The 26,936-nt window shown below is 35.8% G+C and overlaps 2 protein-coding genes across 6 annotated transcripts in view; one reads left to right on the top strand and one right to left on the bottom strand.

The window, feature by feature from the left end:
* Positions 1-26,936, bottom strand: part of KLF8 (KLF transcription factor 8) — a 336,861-nt gene that overhangs the window by 136,100 nt on the left and 173,825 nt on the right. The window lies entirely within an intron of this gene.
* LOC309620349 (zinc finger X-linked protein ZXDB-like) overlaps positions 1-26,936 on the top strand; it is a 962,758-nt gene that overhangs the window by 919,705 nt on the left and 16,117 nt on the right. Inside the window, exon 2 of the mRNA XM_082376576.1 lies at positions 5,193-26,936. This exon is cut by the window's right edge and continues 16,117 nt beyond it. The gene's annotated coding sequence lies outside the window, so the exon portion shown is untranslated. The remainder of the gene's footprint in view (positions 1-5,192) is intronic.

Here is a 26,936-nt window from a genome sequence, read left to right as displayed (position 1 = left end):
GCAAATGATTACCAGAATAAGGTTAGTTAACACATCCATCACCTCAAATAGTTACCAGTTTTTGGCATGGGGTGAGAACTTTTGAGATCTACTCTTTTAGCAACTTTCAAGTATACAATACAGTATTGTTAACTATAGTCACCATGCTGTCAATTAGATCTCCAGAAAATTATTCATCTTATAAATGGAATTTTGTACCATTTGGCAATAAATTATTGGATATGAAGCCAAAAGCATAAGGAAAAAAACAAAATAAGTAAGTGGGATTACATAAATCTAAAAAGTTTCCGAAAAGTAATAAATAAATATATAAATAAATACACAAACAAAATGAAAGGCAACCTATGGAATGGGAAAAATATAAGCAAACTATCTTATCTGATAAGGGGTTAATATCCAAAATATAAAAGGAACTCATACAAATCAATAGCAAAAGAAAGAAAGAAAGAAAGAAAGAAAGAAAGAAAGAAAGAAAGAAAGAAAGAAAGAAAGAAAGAGAAAGAAAGAAAGAAAAGAAAGAAAGAAAGAAAGAAAGAAAGAAAGAAAGAAAGAAAGAAAGAAAGGAAGGAAGGAAGGAAGGAAGGAAGGAAGGAAGGAAGGAAGGAAGGAAGGAAGGAAGGAAGGAAAGATGGAAGGAAGGAAGGAAGGAAAGAAGGAAGGAAGGAAGGAAGGAAGGAAGGAAGGAAGGAAATCCAATTAAAAAATGAGCATAAGACCTTTGGACCATTTTTCCAAAGAAGACGTAAACATGGTCAACGGGTACATGAAAAGTTGCTCAACGTCACTAATCATCAGGGAAATGCAAATCAGAACCACAATGAGATATCACCTCACACTTGTCAGAATGGTTATCATCAAAAAGAGATCACAAATGTTGGCAAGGATATGAAGAAAAGGGGGCATTTGTGCACAGTTGGTGGTAATGTAAATTGGTACAGCCACTATGGAAAACACTATGGAGGTTCCTCAAAAAAATTAAAAGATAGAACTACAATATAATTCAGGAATCCCATTTCTGGGTAAGACAAGGCACACCTGTGAGTTTGATTCCAAAACACTGCAATAAGGCAAATATCTTAATCAAGAGAGTCACACACATTTTTTGGTTTCCCAGTGAATATTAAAGTTATGTTTACACTGTACTGTAGTCTATTAAGTGTGTAATACCATTATATCTAAAAATGCGCATACCTTAATTAAAAAATACTTTATTGCTAAAAAATGAGGCTTCAGCTCAGATGGTGGTGGAGGGTTTTGCCTCAGTGTTGATGGCTGCTGAAGGCTAGGGTGGCCGTGGCAACTTCTTTTTTTTTTAACATCTTTATTAGATGTTTATTAGAGTATAATTGCTTTACAATGGTGTGTTAGTTTCTGCTTTATAGTAAAGTGAATCAGTTATACATATACATATGTCCCCATATCTCTTCCCTCTTGAGTCTCCCTCCCTCCCACCCTCCCTATCCCACCCCTCTAAGTGGTCACAAAGCACCGAGCTGATCTCCCTGTGCTATGTGGCTGCTTCCCACTAGCTATCTATTTTACGTTTGGTAGTGTATATATGTCCATGCCACTCTCTCACTTTGTCACAGCTTACCCTTCCACCTCCCCATATCCTCAAGTCCATTCTCTAGTAGGTCTGCATCTTTATTCCCGTCTTGCCCCTAGGTTCTTCTGACCTTTTTTTTTTTTTTTTTGATTCCATATATCAGGACCAGCCCCCTAGAATGAAAGGTTGGGGGATGTTGCCAGGGGTTCCCAGCCTATCTCTCCAAGGTTGTCCCAACTCTACCTTGGCTTTGGTGCAGACATTACAAACAGTGTTTTGTATGTAGCCCTCTACGTCTACTTTCCTTGGGTCTCCCTGGCAAGTTAGCTGTCCTAGCTTAGCTTGACATTCTGATGAGTTTTCCCCCACTGAGCTCTCCACGGGAGCACCAGGACCTGCAGAGCTGGAGGTTGGGGACAGGTAGACAAAGGAGAAGACACCCTTGTGGTGCCCATCCATAAGGATTTGGCCATGAATCACTGCACCGTGGCCAGCAGGTCTAGGAAGAAGAAGGGGACATGGGCCTGTTTGTAGGAGGCCATTGTTGCCCACTGAGCCATCAGTATGTCCCTTTCTGGAAGCTCTTCCACCTCTTTCATGGTCACTTCCCTCCCTGTCCCCAACCCCTCAGCCCGGCCTGGTGCCAAAGGTCAGGCTCATATATGTGTTAGCATATGGTATATGTTTTTCCCTTTCTGACTTACTTCACTCTGTATGACAGTCTCTAGGTCAATCTACCTCACTACAAATAACTCAGTTTCATTCCTTTTTATGGCTGAGTAATATTCCATTGTATATATGTGCCACATCTTCTTTATCCATTCATCTGTCGATGGACACTTAGGGTGCTTCCATGTCCTGACTATTGTAAATAGAACTGCAATGAACATTTTGGTACATGACTCTTTTTGAATGATGGTTTTCTCAGGGTATATGTCCACTAGTGGGATTGCTGGGTCGTATGGTAGTTCTATTTTTAGATTTTCAAGGAACCTCCATACTGTTCTGCATAGTGGCTGTATCAATTTACATTCCCACCAACAGTGCAAGAGGGTTCCCTTTTCTCCACACCCTCTCCAGCATTTGTTGTTTGTAGATTTTCTCATGATGCCCATTCTAACTGGTGTGAGGTGATACCTCATTGTAGTTTTGATGTGCATTTCTCTCATAATTAGTGATGTTGAGCAGCTTTTCATGTGCTTCTTGGCCATCTGTATGTCTTCTTTGGAGAAATGTCTATTTAGGTGTTCTGCCCATGTTTTTTATTGGGTTGTTTTTTTTAATATTGAGCTGCATGAGCTGTTTATATATTTTGGAGATTAATCCTTTGTCCATTGATTCGTTTGCAAATATTTTCTCCCATTCTGAGGGTTGTCTTTTCATCTTGTTTATGATTTCCTTTGCTGTGCAAAAGCTTTCAAGTTTCACTAGGTCCCATTTGTTTATTATTGTTTTTATTTCCATTACTCTAGGAGGTAGACCAAAAAAGATCTTGCTGTGATTTATGTCAAAGAGTGTTCTTCCTATGTTTTCCTCTAAGAGTTTTATAGTGTCTGGTCTTACATTTAGGTCTTTAATCCATTTTGAGTTTATTTTTGTGTATGGTGTAAGGGAGTGATCTAATTTCATTCTTTTACATGTAGCTGTCCAGTTTTCCTAGCACCACTTATTGAAGAGACTGTCTTTTCTCCATTGTATATCCTTGCCTCCTTTGTCATAGATTAGTTGACCATAGGTGTGTGGGTTTATCTCTGAGCTTTCTATCTTGTTCCATTGATCTATGTTTCTGATTTTGTGCCAGTACCATATTGTCTAGATTACTGTACCTTTGTAGTATAGTCTGAAGTCAGGGAGTCTGATTCCTCCAGCTCCTTTTTTTTCCCTCAAGACTGCTTTGGCTATTTGGGGTCTTTTGTATCTCCATACAAATTTTAAGATTTTTTGTTCTGGTTCCGTAAAAAATGCCATTGGTAATTTGATAGGGATTGCATTGAATCTGTAGATTGCTTTGGGTAGTACAGTCATTTTCACAATATTGATTCTTCCAATCCAAGAATATAGTATATCTCTCCATCTGTTGGTATCATCTTTAATTTCTTTCATCAGTGTCTTATAGTTTTCTGCATACAGGTCTTTTGTCTCCCTAGGTAGGATTATTCCTAGGTATTTTATTGTTTTTGTTGCAAAGGTAAATGGGAGTGTTTCCTTAATTTCTCTTTCAGATTTTTCATCATTAGTGTATAGGAATGCAAGAGACTTCTGTGCATTAATTTTGTATTCTGCAACTTTACCAAATTCATTGATTAAGTCTAATAGTTTTCTGGTTGCATTTTTAGGATTCTCTATGTATAGTATCATGTCATCTGCAAACAGTGACAGTTTTACTTCTTCTTTTCCAATTTGAATTCCTTTTATTTCTTTTTCTTCTCTGATTGCCGTGGCCAGGACTTCCAAAACTAGGTTGAATCATAGTGGTGAGACTGCACATCCTTGTCTTGCTCCTGATCTAGAGGAAATGCTTTCAGTTTTTCACCATTGAGAAAGATGTTTGCTGTGGGTTTGTTGTATATGGCCTTTATTATGTTGAGATAGGTTCCCTCTATGCCAAATTTCTGGAGAGTTTTTATCATAAACGGGTGTAGAATTTTGTGAAAAGTTTTTCTGCATCTATTGAGATGATCATATGTTTTTTATTCTTCAATTTGTTAATATGGCGTATCACATTGATTGATTTGCGTATGTTGAAGAATCTTTGCATCCCTGGAATAAATCCCACTTGATCATTGTGTAGTATCCTTTTAATGTGGTGTTGGATTCTGTTTGCTAGTATTTTGTTAAGGATTTTTGCATCTATATTCATCAGTGATATTGGTATATAATTTTCTTTTTCTGTAGTATATTTTTCTGATTTTGGTATCAGGGTGATGGTGGCCTCATAGAATGAGTTTGGGAGTGTTCCTACCTCTGCAATTTTTTGGAAGAGTTTGAGAAGGATGGGTGTTAGCTCTTCTCTAAATGTTTGATAGAATTCACCTGTGAAGCCATCTGGTCCTAGACTTTAGTTTGTTGGAAGATTTTTAATCACAGTTTCAATTTCATTACTTGTGATTGGTCTGTTCTTATATTCTATTTCTTCCTGGTTCAGTCTTGGAAGGTTGTACCTTTCTAAGAATTTGTCCATTTCTTCCAGGTTGTCCATTTTATTGGCATACGGTTGCTTGTAGTAGTCTCTTAGGATGCTTTGTATTTCTACAGTGTCTGTTGTAATGTCTCCTTTTTCATTTCTAATTTTATTGATTTGAGTCCTCTCCCTCTTTTTCTTGATGAGTCTGGCTAATGCTTTATCGATTTTGTTTACCTTATCAAAGAACCAGCTTTTAGTTTTATTGATCTTTGTTATTTTTTCCTTTGTTTCTACTTCATTTGTTTCTGCTCTGATCTTTATGATTTCTTTCCTTCTGCTAACTTTGGGTTTTGTTTGTTCTTCTTTCTCTAGTTCCTTGAGGTGTGAGGTTAGATTGTTTATTTGAGATTTTTCTTGTTTCTTGAGGTAGGCTTGTATAGCTATAAACTTCCCTCTTAGAACTGCTTTTGTTGCATCCCATAGATATTGGATTGTTGTGTATTCATTGTCATTTGTCTCTAGGTATTTTTTGATTTCCTCTTTGATTTCTTCAGTGATCTCTTGGTTATTTAGTGACGTATTGTTTAGTCTCCATATGTTTGTGTTTTTTACATTTTTTTGCCTGTAATTCATTTCTAATCTCATAGTGTTGCAGTCAGAAAAGATGCTTGATATGATTTCAATTTTCTTAAATTTACTAAGGCTTGATTTTTGACCCAGGATGTGATCTATCCTGGAGAATGTTCTGAGCGCACTTGAGAAGAAAGTGTAATCTGCTGTTTTTGGATGGAATGTCGTATAAATATCAATTAAATCTATCAGGTCTATGTGTCATTTAAAGCTTCTGTTTCCTTATTTATTTTCATTTTGCATGATCTGTCCATTGGTGTAACTGAGTTGTTTAAGTCCCCCACTATTATTGTTTTACTATCGATTTCCTCTTTTAAAGCTGTTAGCAGTTGCCTTATGTATTGAGGTGCTCCTATGTTGGGTGCATATATATTTATAATTGTTATATCTTCTTGTTGGATTGATCCCTTGATCATTATGTAGTGTCCTTCCTTGTCTCATGTAACATTTTTTATTTTAAAGTCTATTTTATCTGATATGAGTATTGCTACTCCATCTTTCTTTTGATTTCCATTTGCATGGAATATCTTTTTCCATCCCCTCACTTTCAGTCTGTATGTGTCACTAGGTCTGAAGTGGGTCTCTTGTAGACAGCATATAGATGGGTCTAGTTTTTGTATCCATTCAGCAAGCCTGTGTCTTTTGGTTGGAGCATTCAGTCCATTCACGTTTAAGGTAATTATCTATATGAATATTCCTATGACCATTTTCTTAATTGTTTTGGATTTATTTTTGTAGGTCCTTTTCTTCTTTTGTGTTTCCCACTTAGATAAGTTACTTTAGCGTTAGTTGTATAGCTGGTTTGGTGGTGCTGAATTCTCTTAGCTTTTGCTTGTATGTAAAGCTTTGGATTTCCATCAAATCTGAATGAGATCCTTGCCAGGTAGAGTAATCTTGGTGGTAGGTTCCTGCCTTTCATCACTTTTAGTATATCATGCCACTCCCTTCTGGCTTGTAGAGTTTCTGCTGAGAAATCAGCTGTTAACCTTATGGGAGTTCCCTTGTATGTTGTCTTTTTTCCCTTGATGCTTTAATAATTATTCTTTGTCTTTAATTTTTGCTAGTGATTACTATGTGTCTTGGCGTGTTTCTCCTTGGGTTTATCCTGTATAAGACTCGCTGTGCTTCCTGGAATTGGGTGGCTATTTCCTTTCCCATGTTAGGGAACTTTTCGATGATAATCTCTTCAAATATTTTTTTCTGGTCCTTTCTCTCTCTCCTCTCCTTCTGGGTCCCCTATAATGTGAATGTTGTTGTGTTTAATGTTGTCCCAGAGGTCTCTTAGGCTGTCTTCATTTCTTTTCTTTCTTTTTTCTTTTTTCTTTTTTCTGTTCTGCAGCAGTGAATTCCACCATTCTGTCTTCCAGGTCACTTATCCGTTCTTCTGCCTCAGTTATTCTGCTATTGAGTCCTTCTAGTGTAGTATTCATTTTAGTTATTGTGTTATTCATCTCTGTTTGTTTGTTCTTTAATTCTTCTAAGTCTTTCTTAAACATTTCTTGCCTCTTCTCAATCTTTGCCTCCATTCTTTTTCCGAGGTCCTTGATCATTTTCACTATCATTATTCTGAATTCTTTTTCTGGAAGGTTGCCTATCTCCACTTCATTTAGTTGTTTTTCTGGGGTTTTATCTTTTTTCTTCATCTGGTACATAGCCGTCTGCCTTTTCATCTTGCCTATCTTTCTGTGAATGTGGTTTTTGTTCCACAGGCTGCAGAATTTTAGTTCTTCTTGCTTCTGCTGTCTGCCCTCTGGTGGATGAGGCTATCCCTCATACCTTCTTTACTGAAAACACACATTCTACTTTCTTACTCTATACTGAAATAGTTCCTTATTATTCCTATTAGTTTTGATTACATGTTTAAATTAGAATCTTCAACTCTTAAAAACCTTAATTTCCAGAGAAAACTAAGAAGTAAGCAATTATGAACTGTCTTTTACATTAGCATTCTGTAGATTGGTGAACATAAATACCAATGATAATTTCTAAAAAAAAAAATATTTGTGTTCTTTTAGAGAGCATCTCAGGGTGGCACCAAACATATTCATTAATATCCTAAATACCTTTAATTTCTCTGTTTAGTAATTGATGTCTCAGTATTTTATGTCAATAAACTTCCATCACTTCACTTAAATTAGCACAACTCTAGAACTTTATGTTACCAAATATCAGGAGAGTTCATTTTAAGTAGACATTTCTAAAATATAATTATTTTTAAAGAGTTGACCCAAAAGCTCTTATCTCATTTACATTTACTTTAAAGTTTCATCATATCAAGTAATTTTTCTTGCACTAGGTATAATAAGGTCTTATTTGACTTCTATTAAACCTAGGTACAATAAAGTATTATATTTAATGTTGATGACTCTAAAGACATGTCTATATTAATTAGATCAACAAACTTAATCTAACTTTAATACCAGGTATCAACTTAATATTAAATACTTCCCAGTTTATGTGAACCTGAAAGTCATTTTGGCCAGGTTTTTTAATATGTAATTTGTAAGTGCTTACTTTTAAATTGAGCTCTTTCTAAATTGAATTTTGAAAATAATTTCCAGAGGTAGAGATATCTCATATGTATAATGTGTACACAGATGTATAAACAGGCAAAAGTGAGATCTCATGGCCTCACTTAAAAAAAAAACTTACTTATGAATCAGGTATTACAATATAAACTTACTAGTTTACAAAAACAGTTGGAATACATTAAAGTTTCTTGCTCAGATGACTAAGGCCTTACTATTTGTAAAGTTTGGCTGAGGGAGCATTCCCAGTGGTTTGAATTTTAAAACCGCCACTTTGTCACTGTTTTCCTTTGGTTTCTGGTTTTGCCTGATTGAGCTAATTAGACTCAGTTTCAGGTCCTTGTGACCTGTATTTACATTTCTGGTTTGTAGAGATTTGCAAGAGAAAGACAGTTGCTTTTATTTCACCAGAGAACCGGTCTGTTGCCTAAATGATACTAAAAGTTTTATTTGTCCAACTATATATTATATCAGTGAGAATATTTCTAACCAAACTGAAATTTATGAGCTCTAAGTTCTAGAACTTTAGAATTTAGTTTATCATGCCTTCAAAAACTTGTAGAAGGCTTTGAGCAAGACCTTGTTTCTGAGTTTACAAGTTAAACCCAGAGCAAAATCACTATTTTTATTTTTATTAGCCTTTGAATGTCAGTTCCCAGTTTTAATTTTTTGAATGGCTCAGGTACCCCTACTGGTTTCCTTTAGTATGTTTAATATTTCCTCAGGGGCAGATCTATATGTCCTACATTATTATACCACATAGGGGAAGCATTCCCCAGTGAAACATGGCTATCCCACAATATAATTAAACAAAAGAGATGTAGCCATCTTATATAAAGCCAATTTAAATATACTAATTTTATACACTTTCATCTCAATTCCATCAAATTTTATACCTTTAACTTTAGCTTTCATTAGGCTCCAATCAACAAGTTTTGATCTTACAGGAGGAGCTCTAGAAGTTTTTCTTTCTTTTTATCCCATGTCCATTTTATCTATTTTTATATAAGAGGTTCTGGGATCCCCAGAGGGGGGTTGAGCCAAAGAACTCAGGCTCTTTTGCCTAATTGTTGCCCCCAAATAATTGCTGCTCAGGTATCTCAGTGTATTTTTTTTCAGTATATATATACTGGGGTACATAGAGCCGACCTGTATGGCTTTTAATATTGAGCACCAGTAAGGGGTCTCTTTTGGCCCATTTAACCTTCGGTAGTGTAATATGAAAACCTTGTGTTTTAATCACATTTCTGTTTTATTTAGCCTATTTTAAATAACCATCTAAAGATATCTTTATTCATTTAAGTCCTTTTTAAATTTTCTACACTGTTGGAAAAAGTATCTACTCTTTCTTACAAGTTTTTTTTTCCTGTTAACATTAATTATTTTAATGTTTTTATTAGCATCTGTAAGACCTATTGAGGGGAAGCAAATAAACCTTCCCAAACCGATTTTTCTTTATTTGATTTAAACTAAGGACATTCTTAGTTTGACCATTGGATATATTTCTTTTTTCTACTTTTAATTTGATTTTTGTTTTTATAGGTACCAATAAAACAGCTGTTTATAATGACAGTGCTCTAGAAATCCACCAATCTAGAAGATTTTCCAATTTAAAGGATCCATCATTTGGCCATTAATGATATATCTTAATAGTGATTCAAACCAATAAGACTCAAGATGCTTCTCCATAAGAGAGTGGAAGAGGATGTCACCTAAGTGAGATCTAGAGAGTTTACTCTCAAAAATAGTATGGCAGAGGTCAAGTTGTCAAAACACATATGCACACAAACAGACACACACACACACAACCCCCTAGGAAGATCAGGTAGAACTTTTACATATCAAAGACACAAGAGAAAGGTAAGTCTCCCTAGAAGGCCTTTGTTTAAAGTCAGAATTTTGAAAAGATATTTTTATCAAGCTTGCTTTTTAAACTTAAATTAGCTTCATACACAATAAAAGAGCAAGAGTTCCTTTAATTCCCAATTAAGTAAGTACTTGTAAGTGTAAGTTTTGTACATAAACCTGGCTGGAGTATTAGTTGGAGGCTGGCAATCTGTCATTCCTTTATCTTTTGTTCTGAAAGCTTTATTTCCCATTCTGAGGATGGTTTGTCAAAACAAAAATTGCTGGTGACAATTGTGTAGTGGGCCAATGTGCTGCTTAAAGCTTAACTCCTCTAGGCTTTGGACCCAGATTTGTTTCAGCCCCCTCTTATGTGTCTCAGGTCCTCCCAGTGGTGTATAAGACTACCAGACATGCTCGGATTATGGAATGGCCAGTTATTTGTGTCCCCAATTGAGAAGGTTGTTCATTAAAATGAGTGGTTTTCCTTATAGAGACAGCTGCACGATGTGAGGTCTTGCCTTCACCACTCCTGCAAGTTTCTCAGTCGCCTGAGAAAGCTGTTGCTGGCCAGGAGGAGCGAGCCCCTTCTTTGGAGATCAGAAGCTCTCATAAGTTTTCAGTTTTATTTTGACAAACTCTATTAAGGTAGCCAATTCAAGGAAAAACGACAGGCCAGTATTCCCCCTAATTACTCAGTCCAACTTTGTTCAGTGTTTAACTGAGCAAAGTCTTCCAAGTCTTTAAACTGAGCATAAACCACTCAATGTCTAAGCTGAGTAAAATCTTCCCAGTCCTTTTCACTGAGAATAACCTGTTCAGTGTCTAAACTGAGCAAAATCTTCCCAGTGCCTTTTATACTGAGGATAACTCAGGCACCTCTTCTTGAAACTAAGTTTCACGGATAAACTGCTTCTCCAGAGAGGAATTTAACATCACTGAATAAAACTTAGAATCATCAATAACAGGAGATCCTAGAACCAGGAGAGACTCAGTTAAATTCATCTGTACTCCCCGAGGAGGCAGATGGGCACAAGAGGCCTCTGCTGGTACCAAAGCTCCAGATCCTCACAGAGTTCAGGTGAAGGAGAAAAGTCTGCTCTTGTCCATTCATCAGTCACCATAACTGTCGGCTAAAAAAACATGTACACAACCTAAATGTTGAGAGTTATGTTTTATTCAATGGACATACTGAGGAATTCAAGTCCAGGAGGCAGCATCTCAAGTAACCCTGAGAAAACTGCTCCAAAAGTTAGGGAATCCTAAAAGCAGCAAGAGAATAACAACTTGTTACATAAAAGGGAAGTGTCATAAGAAGATCTTCAGATATTTTAGCAGAAAATTTGCATGCCAGATGAAATTGGCATGATATATTCAAAGCATTGAAAGGAAAAAATCTAACCAAGAACATCCTACATGTAAAGATTTGAAGTAGAGATAATTTCCAGACAAGCAAGGATAAAATAGTTCACCACCACCAAATCAGCTTTACAGAAAATATTAAAAGTACTTCTTTAAACTGAAAAGAAATGACACTACTAACTGAAAAGAAAAAAATATAAAACTGATAAGGGTAAGAAAACAGTAAAATTAGTCTACTAATCACTTGTAAAGTTTGTATGAAGGTTAAAAGGCAAACGTAGTAAAATTAATGAAAACTACAATAATTATTTAAGGACATATATAAAATAAAAAGATGTAAAATGTGACATGGAAAACAAAACAAGGGGGTTAAAAATGTAGAGTTTTAGAATGAATTCAAATTTAAGTTTCTATCAATATAAAATAAGATGGTTATATACATAAATTATTTATATGTGAACCTCAGGATAGTCACAAAGCCAAACCTATAGTAGATTCACTAAAGAAAATAGGAAAGAAATCTTATTATAATTCTAAACAATGTTATTAAATCTAAAGGGAAGGTAGCAAGACAAGAAGAAATAAACTACAAAAGTACTACCAAAACATTCAGAAAATATTGTCCAGAATGACAATTAGTACATATTATTAATAATAACTTTAAATGTTAATAGATTAAATTATCCATTCAAAAGATATAGAGTGCCTGAATAAAAAAAATAAAAAAGAAGACATGTATATGCTGCCTACAAAAAACTTTACTTCAGATGTAAAAACACAAACACACTAAAAGTGAAGTGGGGAGACCTTCAAGATGGTGGAGGAGTAAGACGTGGAGATCACCTTCCTGCCTAAAAATACATCAGAAATACATCTACATGTAGAACAACTCCTACAGAACACCTACTGAATGCTGGCAGAAGACCTCAGACTTCCCAAAAGGCAAGAAACTCCCCATGTATCTGGGTAGGGCAAAAGAAAAAAGTAGAGACAAAAGAATAAGGACAGAACCTGCACCTCTGAGAGGGAGCTGTGAAGAAGGAAAAGTTCCCACACATTAGGAAGCCCCTTCACTGGCAGAGATGGGGGTTGGTGGGGGGAAAGCTTTGGAGCCATGGAAGAGACTGTAAGGATAAGGGTGCAGAGGGCAAAGTGGAGAGATTCCCACACAGAGTATCAGTGCCGACCAGAATTCACCAGCCTGAGATGCTTCTCAGCTCACCCACCAAGGTGGGTGGAGGCTAGGAGCTGAGGCTCAGGCTTTGGAGGTCAGATCCCAGGGAGAGGACTGGGGTTGGCTGTGTGAACACAACCTGAAGGGGGCTAGTCCACCATAGCTAGCTGGGAGGGAGCCCGTGAAAAAGTCTGGAACCACCTAACTGGCAAGAGACCATTGTTTTGGGGTGCGTGAGGAGAGGGAATTCACAGCACCACCTAAATGAGCTCCAGAGACGGGAGTGAGCTGCGGCAATCAGCACGGACAGCAGAGACAGGCATGAAATGCTAAGGCTGCGGCTGCAGCCACCAAGAAGCCTGTGTACAAGCACAGGTCACTATACACATCTCCCCTCCCAGGAGCCTGTGCAGACCGCAACTGCCAGGATCCCGTGATCCAGGAACATCTTCCCTGGGAGAACATACGGCGAGCCTTAGGCTGTTGAAATGTCATGCCGGCCTCTGCCTCACAGGCTCACCTGGCATTCTCTACCCCTCCCTCCCCCTGGCCTGAGTGAGCCAGAGCCCCCTAATAAGCTGCTACTTTAACCCTGCCCTGTCTGAGTGAAGAACAGATGCCCTAAGGCAACCTACATGCAGAGGCGGGGCCAAATCAAAAGCTGAACTCCAGGAGCTGTGCAAACAAAGAAGAGAAAGGGAAATCTCTTCCAGCAGACTCAGGAGCAGCAGATTAAATCTCCACAATCAACTTGATGTACCCTGCATGTGTGGAATACCTGAAGAGACAATGAACCATCCCAAAATTGAGGCGATGGACTATGGAAACAACTGTACTTGGAGTTTGTGTTCTGCATCTAATTTTCCTCTGGTTTTATGTTTAGTTTAGTTTACTATTTAGAGTTTATTATCATTGGTAGTTTTGTTTACTGATTTGGTTGCTCTCTTCCTTGTTTTTTATACTGATATATATATATATATATATATATGTATATATATATATTTTTTTTTTCCTTTCTCTCTTTTTGTAAGTGTCTATGTGGATGCATCTTTGTGTGATTTTGTCTGTAGAGCTTTGCTTTTACCATTTGCCCTAGTGTTATGTCTGTTCTTTTTTTTTTCTATACTTTATAGCGCTTGTTATCATTGGTGGATTTGTCTTTTGCGTAGGTTGCTCTCTTTTGTCTTTTCTTCTTTCTTTTAAATTACTTTTTAATTTTCTTATTTATAGTAATTCAAAAAAATATTTACTTTAATAACTTTATTTTATTTTATTTTTCTTTCTTCTTTTCTCCCTTTCTTCTGAGCCATGTGGCTGACAGGGTCTTGGTGCTCTGGTCAGGTGTCAGGCCTATGCCTCTGAGGGGGGAGAGATGAGTTCAGGACATTGGCGACCAGGCACATCCCGGCTCCACGCAATATCAAATGACGAAAGCTCTCCCAGAAATCTCCATCTCAACACTAAGACCCAGCTCCACTCAACGACCAGCAAAATACAGTGCCAGACACCCGTTGCCAAACAACTAGCAAGACAGGAACACAACCTCACACATTAGCAGAGAGGCTGCATAAAATAATAATAAGGTCACAGACACCCTAAAACACACCACTGGACGTGGTCCTCCCCACCAGAAAGACAAGATCCAGCCTCATACACGAGAACACAGGCACCAGTACCTTCCACAAGGAAGCCTACACAACCCACTGAAGCAATCTCACCCATTGGGGGCAGACACCAAAAAACACGAGAACTATGAACCTGCAACCTGAGAAAAGGAGACCCCAAACACACTAAGGAAGGAAAATGAGAAGACAGAGAAACACACAACAGATGAAGGAGCAAGGTAAAAACCTACCAGAACAAAAAATGAAGAGGAAATAAGCAGTCTACCTGAAAAAGAATTCAGAGTAATGATAGTAAAGATGATACAAAGTCTTGGAAATAGAATGGAGAAAGTACAAGAAATGTTTAACAAGGACCTAGAGGAGTAAAGAGCAAACAAACAATGATGAACAACACAAAAAATGAAATTAAAAATTCTCTAGAAAGAATCAATAGCAGAATAACTGAGGCAGAAGAATGGATAAGTAACCTGGAAGATAAAAGAGTGGAAATAACTACCACAGAGCAGAATAAAGAAAAAAGAATGAAAAGAATTGAGGACAGTCTCAGAGACATCTAGGACGACATTAAACACACCAACATTGGAATTTTAAGGGTCCAGAAGAAGAGAGAATATGAAAGGGACTGAGAAAATATTTGAAGAGCTTAGAGTTGAAAACATCTTTAATATAGAAAAGGAAATAGTTAACCAAGTCCAGGAAGTACAGAGAGTCCCATACAGGATAAATCCAAGGAAAAACATGCCTAGAAACATATTAATCAAACTACTAAAAATTAAATACAGAGAACAAATATTAAAAGCAGCAGGGAAAAAACAGCAAATAACATGCAAGGGAACCCCCCTAAGATTAACAGCTGATCTTCCAGCAGAAACTCTGCAAGACAGAAAGGAGTGGAAGGACATATTTAAAGTGATGAAAGGGAAAAACCTACAACCAAGATTACTCTACCCAGCAACGATCTCATTCAGGTTCAATGGAGAAATTAAAACCTTTACAGTCAAGCAAAAGCTAAGACAATTCAGCACCACCAAAACAGCTTTACAACAAATGCTAAAGGAACTTCTCTAGGCAGGAAACACAAGAGAAAGAAAAGACCTACAGCAACAAACCAAAAACAATTAAGAAAATGGTTTTAAGGAACATAAATATCAATAATTACTTTAAATGTAAATGGAATAAATGCTCCAAACAAAAGACATAGACTGGCTGAATAGATACAAAAACAAGACCCGTATATATGCTGTCTACAAGAGACGCACTTCAGACCTAGGGACACATACACACTGAAAATGAGGGAGTGGAAAAAGATATTCCATGCAAATGGAAATCAAAAGAAAGTTGGAGTAGCAATACTCATATCAGACAAAATAGACTTTAAAACAAAAACTATTACAAGAGACAAAGAAAGACACTACATAATGATCAAGGGATCGATCCAAGAAGATATAACAATTGTAAATATTTATGCACCCAACATAAGAGCACCTCAATGTATAAGGCAACTGTTAACATCCATAAAAGGGAAAATCGACAGTAACACAATCATAGAAGAGGACTTTAACACCCCACTTTCACCAATGGACAGATCATCCAAAATGAAAATAAATAGGGAAACACAAGTTTTAAATGACACATTAAACAAGATGGACTTAATTGATATTTATAGGACATTCCATCCAAAAAAAACAGAATACACTTTCTTCTCAAGGGCTCATGGAACATTCTCTATGATAGATCATAGCTTGCATCAAAAATCAAACCTTGGTAAATTTAGTAAAATCTAACTCATATCAAATATCTCTCCAAACCACAGTGTTATGAGATTACATATCAATTACATGAAAAAATCTGTAAAAAATACAAACATATGGAGGCTAAACAATACACTACTAAAAACCAAGAGATCACTGAGGAAACCAAAGTGGAAGTCAAAAAACACCTGAAAAAAAATGACAATGAAAAAACGACAACCCAAACTTATGGGATGTAGCGAAAGCAGTTCTAAGAGGGAAGTTTATAGCAATACAAACCTACCTCAAGAAAAGAGAAACATCTCAAATAAACAACCAAACCTTACACCTGAAGCAATTAGAGAAAGAAGAACAAAAGAACCTCAAAGTTAGCAGAAGGAAAGATATCATAAAGTCAGATCAGAAATAAATGAAAGAGAAATGAAGGAAATGATAGCAGAGATCAATAAAACTTAAAGCTGGTTCCTTGAGTAGATAAACAAAATTGATAAACCATTAGCCAGACTCATCAAGAAAAAAGGGGAGAAGACTCAAATCAATAGAATTAGAAATGAAAAAGGAGAACTAACAGATGACACTGCAGAAATTCAAAGGATCATGAGAGATTACTGCAAGAAATTAGATGTCAATAAAATGGACAACCTGGAAGAAATGGATAAATTCCTAGACAAACAAAACCTTCTGAGACTGAACAAGGAAGAAATAGAAAATATAAAATGACCAATCACAAACACTGAAATTGAGATTGTGATTAAAAATCTTCCAACACACAAAAGCCCAGGACCAGATGGCTTCACAGGCATATTCTGCCAAACATTTAGAGAAGAGCTAACACCTATCCTTCTCAAACTCTTGCAAAATATAACAAGGGAGGAACACTCCCAAACTCATTCTATGAGGCCACCATCACCCTGATACCAAAACCAGACAAAGATGTCACAAAGAAAGAAAACTACAGGCCACTATGATTGATGAGTATAGATGCAAAAATCCTCAACAAAATACTAGCAAACAGAACCCAACAGCACATTAAACGATCATACACCATGATCAAGTGGGGTTTATCCCAGAAATGCAAGGATTCTTCAATATACACAAATCAGTCAATGTAATGGACCATATTAACAAATTGATGGAGAAAAAACATACGATCATCTCAATGGATGTAGAGAAAGCTTTCAACAAAATTCAACACCAATTTATGATAAAAAATCTCCAGAAAGTAGGCATAGAGGGAACTTTCCTCAACATAATAAAGGCCCTGTATGACAAACCCACAGCCAACATCATTCTCAATGGTGAAAAACTGAAACCATTTCCACTAAGAACAGAAACAAGACAAAGTTGTCCACTCTCACCACTATTATCCAACATAGTTTTGGAAGTTTTAACCACAGCAATCAGAGAAGAAAAAGAAATAAAAGGAATCCAAATCGGAAAAGAAGAAGTAAATCTGTCACTGTTTGCAGATGACATGATACTATACATAGAGAATCCTAAAGACATTATCAGAAAACTACAAGAGCTAATCAATGAATTTGGTAAAGTAGCAGTATACAACATTAATACACAGAAATCTCTTGCATTCCTATACACTAATGATGAAAAATCTGTAAGAGAAATTAAGGAAACACTCCCATTTACCAATGCAACATAAAGAATAAAATATGTAGGAATAAACCTACAAAAGGAGACAAAAGACCTGTATGCAGAAACTATATGACATTGATGAAAGAAATTAAAGATGATACAAACAGATGGAGAGATATACCATGTTCTTGGATTGGAAGAATCAACATTGTAAAAATGACTCTACTACCCAAAGCAATCTACAGATTCAATGCAATTCCTATCAAACTACCAATGGTATTTTTCACAGAACTAGAACAAAAGATTTCACAAGCTGTATGGAAACACAAAAGACCCTGAATAGCCAAATCCATCTTGAGGAAGAAAAACAGAGATGGAGGAATCAGGCTTGCTGACTTAAGACTACACTACAAAGCTACAGTAATCAAGACAGTATGATACTGGCACAAAACCAGAAATATAGATCAGTGGAACAGGATAGAAAGCACAGAGATAAACCCAAGCACATATGGTCACCTTATTTTTGATAAAGGAGGCAAAAATATACAAGGGAGAAAAGACAGCCTCTTCAATAAGTGGTGCTGAGAAATCTGGACAGCTACATGTAAAAGAATGAAATTAGAACACTCCCTAATACCATACACAAAAATAAACTCAGAATGGATTAAAGACCTAAATGTAAGGCCAGACACTATATAACTCTTAGAGGAAAACATAGGAAGAACACTCTATGACACAAATCACAGCAAGATCCTTTTTGACCCACCTCCTAGAGAAATGGAAATAAAAACAAAAATAAACAAATAGGACCTAATGAAACTTAAAAGCTTTTGCACAGCAAAGGAAAGCATAAACAAGATGAAAAGACAACCCTCTGAATGGGAGAAAATATTTGCAAATGAAGCCACTGACAAAGGATTCATCTCCAAGATTTACAAGCAGCTCAAGCAGGTCAATATCAAAAAAACAAAAAACCCAATCCCAAAATGGGCAGAACACCTAAATAGACCTTTCTCCAAAGAAGACATAGAGATTGCCAACCAACACATGAAAAGATGCTCAACATCACTAATCATTAGAGAAATTCAAATCAAAACTACAATGAGGTATCACCACACACCAGTCAGAAAGGCCATCATCAAAAACCTAGAAACAATAAATGCTGGAGAGGGTGTGGATAAATGGGACCCCTCTTGCACTGTTGATGGGAATGTAAATTGATACAGACACTATGGAGAACAGTATGGATGTTCCTAATAAAAAGTAAAAATAGAACTACCATACGACCCAGCAATCCAACTACTCGGCATGTACCCTGAGAAAACCATAATTCAGAGAGAATCATGTACCACACTGTTAATTGAAACTCTATTTACAATAGCCAGGACATGGAAGTAACCTATGTGTCAATCGACAGATGAATGGGTAAAGAAGATGTGGCACATATATACAATGGAATATTACTCAGCCATAAAAATAAATGAAATTGAGTTATTTGTAATGAGGTGGATGGACCTAGTGTGTCATACAGCGTGAATTAAGTCAGAAAAAGAAAAACAAATATCTCATGCTAACATGTATATATGGAATCTAAAGGAAAAAAATTGTTCTGAAGAGCCTAGGGGCAGGACAGGAATAAAGACACAGATGTAGAGAATGGACTTGAGGACACAGGCAGGGGGATGGGTAAGCTGGGATGAAGTGAGAGAATGTTATGTGCATATATACACTACCAAATGTAAAATAGATAGCTAGTGGGAAGCAGCCACATAGCACAGGGAGATCAGCTTGGTGCTTTGTGACCACCTGTAGGTGTGGGATAGGGAGGGTGTGAGGGAGACACAAGAGTGAGGAGATATGGGGATGTATGTATATGTATAGCTGTTTCACTTTGTTATAAAGCAGAAACTAACACACACTCAAAAATAAAAAATCGAATAAAATTAAATTAATAAAATAAAAAAAAAATGATGGGATACAAAAAGATATCATGCCGTTGGAAATGAAAAGAAAGGTGATGTAGGTATACTCATATCAGACAAAATAGGCTTTAAACAAGGACGTAGTAAAAGACCAAAAGGGCATTACATAATGATAAAGGAGTAAGTCAAAGAAGAAGACACAACATTTTAAAATATATATGCACCCAACATAGGAACACCACAGTATATAAAGCAAATATTAACTGACCTAAAGGGAGAATTTGACATTGATATGTTAATAGAAGGTGACTTTAACATCTCACTTACATCAATGGATAAAGGATCCAGACAGAAAATCATTAAGTAAACATCAGCCTTAAATGACACTTTAGAATGGATTGAATTAATAGTTATATACAGAACATTTTATCTAAAGCAGCAGAATACACATTATTCTCGTACACAGTGAACATTCTCCAGGTTATATCACACGTTGTGCCACCAAACAAGTCTTAATAAACCCAAGAAGACTGAAATCATATCATGCATCATTTGGGACAACTGTGGCATAGAACTAGAAATCAATTATATGAAAAAAAGCCTAAAAAATCACCAATATGTGGAGATTAACAACATGCCTGAACAATGTAGCAAAAAGGAGAAATCTAAAGGTATCCAGAGACAAATGAAAATGGTCATATGATATACCAAAATCTGTTAGATGCAGCAAAAGCAGTTCTTAGAGGGAAGTTTGTAGAAATACAGGACTACCCTAAGAAACAAGAAAAATCTCAAATAAATAATCTAACTTTAGACCTAAAGAACTTGAGAAAAAAAAAGAACAAATGAAGTCCAAAGTTAGTGGAGGAAGGAAATAATAAAAATTGGAGCTGATATAAATGAAATAGAGCCTAAAAAGAGAATAGAAAAGATCAGTAAAACTATGAACTGTTTTTTGAAAAGCTAAACAAAATAGATAACTCTTTAGGTAGACTTACTAAGAAAAAAGATAGAAGGCTCAGATAAGTAAGACCAGAAAAGAGAAGAAATTACAATGGATATCACAGAAATACAAAACATTATAAGAGAATATTTTGAACAGCTATAAGTCAACAAACTGGACAACCTAGAAGAAATGGATACATTCTTAGAAACATAATCTTCATGACTGAATCAGGAAGAAATAGAATATAAATATACTGATTTATAAGGAGATTGAATCAGTAATGAAAAGCCTCCCAGCAAACAAAAGTCCAGGACCAGATGACTTCACTGGTGTTTTCTACCGAACGTGTAAAGTCTCAAAGTCTTCAAAAATGAAGAGGAGGGAACACTTTCAAACTCATTATTATGAGGTCAGCATTCCCCTGATACCAAAACCAGACAAGGTATCTGGTTTTTTTTGTGTGGTATCACACACCAAAAAAATAAAATTACAGGCTAATATCTCTGATGAATATAGATGCAAAAATACTCAACAAAATATTAGCTAACCACATTAAACCATACAGTCAAAGGATCATACACCATAATCAATGTTGATTTATTCCACTGATGCAATGATGTTTCAACATATGTCAATCAATCAATGTGATACACCACATTAACAAAATGAATGATAAAAATCATATGATCATCTCAATAGGTGCAGTAAAATAATTTGACAGAATTCAACATTCATTTATGATAAAAATTATCAACAAAGTGGGTATAGAGGGAATGTACCTTAACATTATAAAAGCCACATATGACTAGCCCATATCTAACATCATACTCGATGGTGAAAAGCTGTAACTGTTCCTCCAAGATCAGGAACAACACAAGGATGTCCTCTCTTCCCACTGTTATTCTACATAGTATTGGAAATCCTTGCTATAGCAATTAGGTAAGAAAAAAAGGCATCAAGTTGGAAAGGAAGATGTAAAATTGTCAGTATTTGCAGATGACATGGTTCTATATAGAGAAATCCCAAAAAGTTCCACCAAAACTGTTAGAATAATCAACAAATTCAGGAAACTGGCAGGGTACTAAACCAATGTACAAAAATTAGCTGCATTTCTATACACTAACAACAAAATATCAGAAGGAGAAATTAAGAAAAAAATACAATTACAATCGCATAAAAAAGAATAAAATACCTAGGAATAAAGTTAACCAAGGAGGGGAAAGATCTGTACACTGAAATCTATGTCATGAATGAAAGAAATTGAAGACACAAATAAATGGAAAGATATTCTGTGCTCTTGGATTGGAAGAATTAATATTGTTAAAATTTCTATTTTACCCAAAGCAATATACAAATTGAATGCAATCCCTATCAAAATTCCAACAGTATTTTTCACAGAAACAGAACAAACAATTTTAACATTGTATAGAACCATAAAAGACCCTGAATAGCTAAAGCCATCTTAATAACAAACCTTAAGGAATCACTTTCCCTGATTTCAAACTATATTACAAAGCTATAGTAGTCAAAACAGTATGATATTGGCAGAAAAATAGTCACATAGACAAATGGAACAAAATAGAGAACCCATAAATAAGCCCACCCTTATATGGTCAATTAATTTACAATAAAGGAGGTAAATATACAATTGGGCAAGTGTTGTCTTTTCAATAAATCATGTTGTGAAAACTGGGCAGCCACATGCAAAATAATGAAACTAGTCCACTCCCTACACAAAATTAACTGGGTTGATACCAGTTTGGGGCTATTACAAATAAAGCTGCTATGGACACACTTATACAGGCTTTTTGTGGACATAAGTTTTCATTTCTCTGGGATAAATGCCAAGGAGTACAATTGCTGGGTCATAGCGTAAGTATATATTTACTTTAAAGAAACTGATAAACTAATTTCCAGAGTGACTGTACAATTTTACATTCCCACCAGCAATTTACAAGAGATGTAGTTTCCCCATATCTTCCTCAGCATTTGGTATTGTCAATATTTTGAATTTTGGTTGTTCTAATAGGTGTATCGGGATGCCTAATCATAGTCTTAATTTGCATTTCCTTAATAGCTAACACTATTAAAAATCTTTTCATATTCTTATTTGATAACTGTATGTCTTCTATGATGAAATGTCTTTTTATGTCTTTTGCCCAGTTTCTAATTGGACTGTTTGTTTAATATTTTACTGTTGAGTTTTCAGAGAGCTTTCTATATTCTGTAAATATGGTTTGCATATATTTTCTCCCAGTCCATATTTTGTTTTGGCATCCTCTTTTTCACTAGCTTTATTATGAGGTGTACAACGTATTGGTTTTATACCCTTATATTTCAAAATGATTACCACCTTAGCACTAGCTATTATCTCTGTCACATCACGTAATGACCATTTCTTTTTTGTTGTGAGAACATTTAAGATGTTCTCTCTTAGCAACTTTCTCTTAGCAACTTTCAAGTATATAATATAGTATTATAAACTACAATCACCATGCTATACATTAGATCCCTAGAACGTATTCATCTTCTAACTGGAAGTCTGTACCCTTTGACAAACCTCACCTCATTTCCCCCATACCCCATATCCTGACAACCACCAATCTACTCTGTTTCTAAGAGTTTTGGTTTTTTACATTATACAAATAAGATCATACACTATTTGTCGTTCTCTGACAAACTATTTTCCACAGCAGCTGTACCATTTTACATTTCCATCACCAATGTATGAGGGCTCCAATTTCCCCATACTCTCTCCAACACTTGTTATTGTTCATTTGTTACTTGTTACTTACTTGTTACTGCTCATTTTTCTAGACTTCAATCTTATCCCATTGGTCTCTGTGTTTATCCTTGACACCAATTGATTGACACTGATTGATTACTGTAGCTTTGTATAAAGTTTTTAAAAATCATTTTTACTGAAAGTATAATTGACATACAATATTAAATTAGTCTGGTGAAAGAAAATATTGCAATATTATTGATTATATTCCCTATGCTGTGCATTACATCACCACAACTTATTAATTTTATAACTGGAAGTTTGTGCCTCTTAATCCCTCTCACTCATTTCACTCAACCCCCCATCCCTCCCCTCTGATGAACATAAATTTGTTCTCTGTATCTATGAGTCTGTTTCTGTTTGTTTGGATTCTTAAATTCCACATATGAGTAAAATTATATAATATTTGTCTTTCTCTGTCTGACTTATATGGCTTATTTCACTTATTTCCTCTAGGTCCATCAATGTTGTCATAAATGACAATGTCTCATTCATTTTAATGGCCAAGTAATATTGTTATATATGTATAGATATATAGAGATAGATAGATAGATAGATAGATAGATAGATAGATAGATAGATAGATAGATATACAAACACATACACACATACCACATCTTCATTATTTATTCACCTACTGATGAACACTTAGCTTGCTTCCATATCTTGGCTGTGGTAAGTGATGCTGCCAATAAACATATGAATTTATATATCTTTCAATCAGTGTTTTAATTTTCTTTTGATAAATACCCAGAAGTGGAATTGCTGGATTATATGGTAGTTCTATTTTTAAGTTTTTGAGGAACCTCCATACTGTTTTCAATAATGACTGCACCAATTTACATTTCCACCAACACTGCATGAGCCTTCACTTTTATTCACATTCTGGCCAAAACTTGTTTTTGTTGTCTATTTCATAATAGCCACTGTGATAGGTATGGGATGATATCTCATTGTAGTTGTGATTTGCATTTTCCTGATGATTAGTGATGTTGAGCATCTTTTCATGTGTCTGTTGGCCATCTGTAATTCTTCCTTGGAAAAATGTCTGTTCAGTTCCTCTGTGCATTTTAAATCAGATTTTTTTTGGTTTGTTTTTTGATATTGAGTTTTATGAGTTCTTTATATATTTTGGAAATTGACTCCTTATTGGATATATCAATTGCAAATACCTTCTCCCACTAGGTAGGTTGCCTTTTTGTTTTGTTGATGGTTTCCTTTGCTGTGCAAAAACTTTTTAGTTTGATGTGATCTCATTTGTTTATTTTTGCTTTTGTTTCCCTTGACTGAGAAGACAGATCCAAAAGAATATTGTTAAGACTGACGTCAAAAAGCATATTGGCTATGTTTTCTTCTAGGTGTTTTATGGTTACAGTCTTACACTTAAGTCTTTAATCCCTTTTGAGCTTATTTTTATATACGGTGTACGAATTGTTCCAGTTTTATTCCTTTGCATGTAGCTGTCCAGTTTTCCCAACACTATTTAGTTTAGAGACTATATTTCCTCACTGTATAGTCTTGGGTCCTTTGTTGTAAATTGAATGACCATATAAGGATGGGCTTATTCCTGCATTCTCTATTCTGGTCCATTGATCTATGTGTTTTGTGCCATACTGTTTCAAATACTCTAGTTTTGTAGTACAGTTTGAAATCAGGGAGAATGACATGTTCTTTTTCAAGATTGTTTAGGCTATTCAGGGATTTTTGTGTTTTAATACCTATTTTATGATTACTTTTTCCAGTTCCATGAAAATTGCCATTATATTTTGCAGAAATTGCATTGAATCTGTACATTTCTTTGGGTACTACAGACATTTTAATAGTATTAATTCCTCCAATACATGAGTATATCTTCCCACTTATTTGTGCTATCTTCAGTTTCACTCATCAGTGTCTTAGGGTTTTCAGAGTATGGATTTTTTACCTCCTTGGTTACACTTATTCCTAGGTGTTTTATTCATTTTCATGCAATTGTAAATGTAATTGTTTTCTTAATTTCTCTTTCTGATAGTTCATTATTAGTATATAGAACTACAACAGATTTCTGTATAATGATTTTGTATCTTGCAACTTCACCAATTCATTTTTTACTTCTCATTTTGTTTTTGGTGAAATCTTTAAGGTTTTCTATATATAGTATCATGTCATCTGCAAATAATGACAGTTTTACTTTTTCCTTTCTAATTTGGATCACTTTTATCTCTTTTTTTTTTTTTTTTTTTTTGCCTGACTGTTGTGGCTAGGACTTCCAACACTATGATGAATAAAAGTGTCAAGAGTGGGCATCCTTGTCTTGTTCCTGATCTTAGAGGAAAGGCTTCCAGCATTTCACCATTATTATATTAGCTGTGGGTTTGCCATTTATGGCTTTTATTATGTTAAGATACATTCCTTCCATAACCATTTTTTGAGATTTTTTGTCGTAAAAGGATGTTGAATTTTGTCAAATGCTTTTTCTGCACCTATTGAGATGAGCATATGATTTTTATCCTTAATTTTGTTAATGGGGTGTATCACAGAGAGTGATTTGCAGATGGTAAACCATGCTTGAATCCCTAGAATAAATCCCACTTGACCACGGTGTATGATCCTTTGAATTCATGGTTGAATTTGATTTCCTAACAATTTGTTGAGGACTTTTGTATCTTTGTTCATCAGGGATATTGACCCATAATTTTTTGTGACATTCTTATCTGGTTTTGATTTCAGCGTAATGGTGGCCTTGTAGAATGAGTTTGAAAGTGTTCCTTCCTGTTCAATTTTTGGGAATAGTTTAAGAAGGATAGGTGTTAACTCTTCTTTAAATGTTTGGTAGAATTCTCCTGTGAGGTCATCCATCTGATCTTGGACTTCTGTTCATTGGGATTTTTTAAATTACTAATTCAATTTCCTTATTAGTGATTTGTCTGTTCAGATTTTCTTTTTCTTCCTGATTCAGTCTTAGAAGTTTGTATGTTTCTAGGAATTTATCCATTTCTTATAGGTTGTTCAATTTGTTGGCTTATAATTGTTTGTGGCAAACTCATGATCCTTTGTACTTTTCCATTGGTGTTTGTTTTCTGTCTCTTTCTCTCTCTTCTCCTTCTGGGGCCCCTATAATGTGAAGATTAGTATGCTTGATGTTATCTCAGAGGTCCCTTAAGTAATACTCCTTTCAAAACAATTTTTTTTTTCTTTTCCAGTTGGGTGATTTCCACTGTCCTCTCTTTGAGATCACTGATCCATTCTTCTGCATCCTCTATCTGTTGTTGATTCTTTCATATTTTTCATTTCAGTTATTGCGTTCTTCAGTTCTGATTCTTTCTTTTTAATACTTTCTCTTTTTTAAAAGTTCTCACTGAATTAATCCATTTCTCTCCTGAGTTTGGTAACCGTCTTTATGACTATTTCTTTGAACTCTTTATTTGGTAAATTGCTTACCTCCTTTTTCTTTAGTTTTTTGTCTTGGGTTTTGTTTGTTTGTTTTGTTTGGAAGGTATTCCTCTGTCTCCTCATTTTGTCTAGTTCTGTATTTGTTTGTATGTATTATATAGATCAGCTATAACTTATGGTCTTGAAAGAGTGTCCTTATGTTGAAGCTGTCATTTGGGGCTCAGTGGCACAACCTCCCCGGTCACCAGAGCTAGGTGCTCCAGGGATATACACTGTGTGGGCTGTGTGTGCCCTCCTGTTGTGGTTGGACCTCGAGTGCTGTGGCATACTGATGGGCAGTGTTGGACCCCAAACTGGCTGGCCACAAGATGTGGCCATAACTGTTTCTGATGCACTGGGGGGCAAGGTTGTAAGAACCACTTTGGAAGGATGCTGGTGCAGGCTGGGGCTGAGCATCAGGTAGGATGGGGCAGTAGCATCTTTGGAAGATCAGTGGTGCCATCCTAGGTGGCCCATCAGGTGTTTAAGGGCAGTAGCTGGTTGGAGTTGCTGCTGGTGCCAGGTGAGGCAGCCCATCAGATGGTGTGGGGAACTGCTGCTTCAGAGAGGCCAGTGAGAGTGGGCAGAGCTGGTCTGCAAGGGAATGTTAGTGCACGTAATTAACTATGTAGATGGAGAGTGACAGAAATGGCACCTGCCAGTGCCAGGCCATCTATGGGAAAGGAGAGTAAAAAAA

The sequence above is a fragment of the Balaenoptera borealis genome, assembly GCF_965194805.1.
Source record: "Balaenoptera borealis genome assembly, chromosome: X".
Lineage (NCBI taxonomy): Eukaryota > Metazoa > Chordata > Mammalia > Artiodactyla > Balaenopteridae > Balaenoptera > Balaenoptera borealis.
Note: the sequence above shows the minus strand (reverse complement) of the source record. Positions and strands in the feature narration are given on the sequence as shown.